The sequence below is a fragment of the Lactuca sativa genome, chromosome 8 (genome assembly GCF_002870075.4).
Source record: "Lactuca sativa cultivar Salinas chromosome 8, Lsat_Salinas_v11, whole genome shotgun sequence".
NCBI lineage: Eukaryota > Viridiplantae > Streptophyta > Magnoliopsida > Asterales > Asteraceae > Lactuca > Lactuca sativa.
In genome coordinates this window covers 287,014,352-287,020,351 of record NC_056630.2, presented here as the reverse complement: position 1 = coordinate 287,020,351, position 6,000 = coordinate 287,014,352, and positions in this window count along the sequence as shown.

Genomic DNA, 6,000 nt, shown 5'->3' with positions numbered 1-6,000 from the left:
ACCTAGAGATATGACTTGTTAACTATGAGTTAGTTATACATCGAACGTGCGAAACCGCATTGGTAACTCGATGTTATAAAACGTGCGTTTGTGTGTAATTTAACAAGTAGTAGAACAAGCATATGAGTCGAAGTTTATCTGTTCCTTCTTAGATTAGAAGCTGATATTTGGGCCCCTCGATGATTTTGTTTTGACCCACGTACCGGGCCCGGTCAAAACTAAGTTGATGTGTTCAATTAAGTTCTTTGTCAAACAAATCAGAAATCGGGAAACAAACTGTTGGGCAATAAGCAAGACTATGTTCCATGTATTTGTCCGGCTGATATCTAGAACAGAGGATTATATGATCCCTTATCTGAAATGGCGTACCATCATCTTCTTAATTCCGAGAAACCTTGAAAAGAGCTACGATTGTCGATCGGTTATTGAAGTCATACTTGCAGTAATAGTTATTAGACTTATCCAAGTGGGAGACTATTGGATAAGGTGTCTATGTCCATAACTATTTCTGTTATGTACTTGACCCGACCCGACATGGTCCATTTGGGTTGCATGGCACCATGTATTTGGATAGACTAAATGAGAGAAATAACACTTGTGGTTATTAATATATTATAAGTTCTAATATATTAATAATATCATTTAATTAGTTTGATCAAGAATTAATTTTAGAATTAATTAAGTGATCAAAAGTTAACTAATTAAATATATGGGTTGACCATGTAAATCATCCATAACTTATATGTTGGGCTAAGAGGCTCCATGGATAATCAAGTTGGGTTAAACCCATTGGATGCTCCACGGAGGCTCCATGGGAGTTACAAACCCATGGGTCATGGAAATGAAGAGTCAGGACACATTAGGGTTTACATGGTGTAACCCTAGATGTGTCAACACTATATAAAGCTCATGTGTTCTCCCCAAATCGGCGAGACAAGAAACAAGAGGTCTGGAGCCGATTTTTAGAGTGTTATACTTTCTCTCCAAGTTTAATCGATAGCATTTGGTGTTGTGTGAAGCATTTGAGGTATCACACTTGGGGTGCTAGGCTCACAAGGTTTCAAGGAACATTTACAACAACAAGGTATGTAGTTCTATGTATTATTTAAGTTAAAATTGTTCCCCATGTATGCTACATAGGATCATAGCCTTGGAAATCAACTTTGCATGATAATTAGACAAACATAGATCCAAGGTTATTAGGGTTGCATGTACACTTAGGAAGTGTTAGAATGCTCAAAACCCTTCAGTGGTAATCCGGAGGGCTTCTGATATTCCACCTTTACTTTAGCACAAGTAAGGCATTTGTTACCGTAAGTGGCAATCTCTGCCTTCATATTAGGCCACCAATAATGTTTCTTAACATCCAAGTACATTTTGTCTGAAACTGGATGGATGGAGTATCGCGTCTTGTGGACTTCGTTCATGACTACTTCTCTGAATCCCCCAAGTTTAGGGACCCATATGCGGTTCATAAAGTAATATGTTCCATCTTCCATCACCTCCAAGTTCTTCTCCATTCCATGCAGCGCTTTACTTGTTTTGTCTTCCGCCTTCATGGCATCTGACTGGGCTGTTCTGATTGGCGAGGTTAGGTGGGATTGGATGGTTATCGAGAGAGCTTTCACACGCCTATTTGAGTATTCTTTTCGACTCAAGGCGTCGGCTACCACGTTAGCCTTGCCTGGGTGGTACTTGATTTCACACTCATAGTTGTTTAGCAGTTCGACCCATCTTCGTTGCCTCATGTTTAGATCTTTTTTATTCAAGATGTGCTGGAGACTCTTGTGGTCGGTGTAGATAGTGCACTTGGTACCATACAGGTAGTGTCTCCAAATCTTCAGTGCAAAGACCACTGCTCCCAGCTCCAGATCGTGGGTCGTGTAATTCACTTCGTGCGTCTTTAGTTTATGGGACGCGTAAGCTATCACCTTTCCACGCTGCATGAGTACACAGCCTAAACCCTGATTTGACGCATCACAGTAGACTATAAAATCTTCCGTTCCTTCGGGTAGCGATAGCACCGGCGCACTACAGAGTGCTTGCTTCAGAGATTGAAATGCAACTTCCTGATTGTCTGTCCATACGAAGGGTACGCCCTTTTGTGTAAGCATGGTAAGCGGTTTGGCCGTCTTAGAGAAGTTCTAGATGAATCTCCTTTAATAGCCAGCGAGACCTAGAAATTGGCGAATTTCTGTGGGTGTTGTTGGGATTGCCCATCCTTCGATAGCTTGGATTTTAGAAGGATCCACATGAATTCCTTCCTGACTAACAACATGTCCCAAAAAGTTCACGCTTCGGAGCCAAAACTCGCACTTGGAGAGTTTTGCATATAACTTTTCGGTTCGCAGGGTTTCTAGGATTTGTCGAAGATGTTGGCCGTGTTCCTCTTCGCTTCAGGAATATACGAGGATATCATCGATGAAAACGATAACGAAATTATCAAGAAAAGGTCGGCATATTCGATTCATTAGGTCCATGAATGCGGCAGTAGCATTCATTAGACCGAAGGGCATTACGACAAATTCTTAATGCCCGTAACAAGTTTGGAAGGCGGTTTTGGAATATCCTCTTCCCGGACCTTGAGTTGGTGGTATCCAGATCGCAGATATATCTTTGAGAAGTGACTAGCTCCTCGGAGTTGGTCAAATAGGTCATCGATTTGTGGAATGGATATCGGTTTTTGACAGTGAGCTTGCTAAGTTCTCTGTGGTCGATACACATCCTGAGTGTACCGTCTTTCTACTTGACAAAGAGAACTGTAGCTCCCCAAGGTGAGATACTGGGTCGGATGAATCCTTTATCCAAAAGCTCACAGAGTTGGCTGGACAACTCTTGCATCTCCGTAGGAGCCAATCAGTAGGGCGATTTGGCGATGGGGGTAGCTCCTAGTACAAGGTCAATTCGAAACTCGACTTGTTTTTCTGGGGGTCTCCCCGGAAGATCATCAGGAAAGACATCTGGGAACTCACAAGCTACTGGAATGTCTTGAATGTTGACCTTTTTCTTGTATTTGTCTACTATGTGATCCAGGAACGTCAAGTCCTTCTTTCGTAGGTACTTATGCGCTTTAATGCACGAGATAAGACGAAGGTTTGTGTTGGGTTTGTCCCCGTAAACAATTAGGGTTTCAGGATTTGGGAGATGAAGGCGAACAGCCTTCTCGTGACACATAATTTCAGCATGGTGGGGGCTTAACCAATCCATGCCGATAATCACATCAAAACTCCTAACGGAAACAGGCATTAAGTTGATTTGAAAGACGTAAGGATTTAAGGCTAGCGTACATCCGATATAGATTTCTCTAGTGGATTCTGTCTTCCCATTAGCCATTTCCACCATGAAGGTTTCCTTAAGTTTCTGGAGTTGTTGATTTAACAAGTGTTTGAATTTATTGCTCACAAAACTTCGTTCTGCTCCGGTATCAAATTGGATGCATGCATAAGTGTGGTTTAGGAGAAACGTACCAGTAACAATAGTGGGATCCTGAACCGCTTCTCCCTAACCCATAGCTAGCACCCTTCCTGCTCCTGCGTTCCTAGGGTTGTTGGTGTTGGGGCAGTTCTGACGGATATGCCCTGTCCTTCCACATTCGTAGCAAGTGGGGCTTGAACATGTGTTATTGCTGCTGTTGTTGGTGTTGTTGTGGTTGTTGATGTTGTTTACTTGTGGTTGACTTTGGGGAGGATAAGTGCTGCAATACTTTGCCATGTGACCTTTCTCATTGCAACTGGTGTAATGCATTTCTCTGCATTCTCCATTATGGTGGAGACCGCATTTTTTGCACTTTGGAAGTGTTCCCGAATACTGCCTAGGAACACTTGGATTAGCTAAGGCTGGAGCATGTGGTGTGAAGGGTACTTGAGTGGTCGCATCATTGACCGTCACCGTTTTTTGCTTCTTTGCTGATTCCGAGCCTTGTCACCCTTTTCTCTTGTTCTTCTTTCCTTTCTTGTTGTTATTCTCTTTCTTGCCTTCGATTTCCGTTGGCTTCTCGCTCTTTTTGTTGTTGTGGTCGTACAGTTTGTTGGCCAATCTCTTGGCACTGTCGAAAGTTTCAGGTTTTGTAGCGATCACATTTCCTTGAATTGGGGAGGTCAATCCCGAGATGAATCGTTTGATTTTCTTTCCTTCAGACGTAATTGTTGGATTGGTGTCAAAGCCGGCAACCATATTTGTCAAGTACTTGACCCGATTGTGCATGGTCCTTTTGGGTTGCCTTCACCAAAGCAACTTCACTGGAGAAATAATAGAGAGAGAGGTTATTATGATTTATTAATATGTTATAAGAATAATATATTAAAGAAGAAATCATATTTGTTTAACTAATATTGGTCAATAATTAATTAGGAATTAATTTTGTGATCAAGTGTAATTAATTAAACTAGAGGGGTTGAATTGTAATTATATGATAGTTACAAAGTAGGGTAAGGATTATCCTAGAATATGGGTGGACGAAATCTAAAGGCTATGTATCCTTGAAATCTTCCAAAGATATGGGCTTTCAAGGCTTATCTTATTGTTGCTTGGTGGGCAAGCAACTAGATAAGGATAAAGACTGAAACCCTAATCTCCACACCTATATAAACACCCCTTTGCCATAAGAATTCGTCAGTGCTTCCTAAAGGGTTCTTAGGGCCGATTTCTACCTCCTTCTTCTCTCTCTATTGCCTCTCCAATTGCTTGTAGTGTTTGTGAGCCATTAGAGGCACTACACTTGTGGTGCTTGCTTTCAAGACTTAGGGTTTGAAGATTTGAGGTATGTGATCTAACCTTCTTGGTGATTTTCAAAAATAGTAAGCCATATTAGGGTTTTATTATGTGTTCATAATGTTGTGTATATAATAGTGAAAACATAGATCCACTTCTAGGGTTGCATGCACACATAGGTTTGTTTGTATAAAACCCATCAGTGGTATCAGAGCCTTTGGTTAACTTGTTTTCAATTAGTATTATACAATTGTATGAACTTGACATATTAGGGTTTATAGCTAATAAACCCTAGGAGGCTAGGATTTTTGAGATTAGGGTTTCCAAACCCTAATTTGCAAAAGTTTGAAAAAGATTTTCAAATCCTTTCCTTAAGCCTTTAGATTTCGAAATCTAGGGTTTGTAAAACCCCTTGATTTTCGAAATTGGCCTCCTCCCCAAGATAAGATCCTAAATTTTAGGGATTTGGATTATCCCATATCTTGTAATTATCGTTTAATTGTTATATATGGTAAATAAAGATTTTGCATTATCCTATCCTTATTTTTGTAATCTATGTAAGAGTTTATGGGATTAGGATAAGTTAAATGTTTAAATGGTAATTATCCTTATGATTTAGATAATCTCTTATGATTTGATAATTTAAATTAATAGTTTAATTCAAGATAATTATTAAATCAAGAGTTTTAATATTTAAAATTTTAATTTAAATGTCTTAAATTTGAAAATTTTAAATGACATTAAAACCTAATTTTTTTGAAAACTTTCAAAACCTGCCCTCAAGTTTTGGAATTTAAATTGTTGATTAAAAGTTTAATTTTGAAAGTCAAAATTCTAAAACCCTAATTTTGAAAAGTTCAAATTAAACCCTTATGGTTTTATTAAATTAATTAAGTGTATAAGTAAAAGAGAGTTAATAAATCCATAATAATATTGATTAATTAAAAGTGTAATTTAAACCACCTAGTATTTTAAAAAGTGTAAAATACACCCTTATACTATGTATAACATTAAAAGTTTAATATTATATATGTATAACCAAAATGCTAGTCTTACCGTTAGTAGGCCTCATTCACGAAGCCGATCTAAAAGGGGGGTATAAGGTTATTGTTGGATTAGTGTCTAAGTCCATAACTATTTTGGTATGTACTTGACCCGATGGTGCATGGTCCTGTTGGGTTGCCTTCACCAAAGCAACTTGATAGGATGAATTATGGAGAGAAATGATTAAATATGATTTATTAATATATTATGGGAATAATATAGAAGGAGAAATCATATTGTTTAATT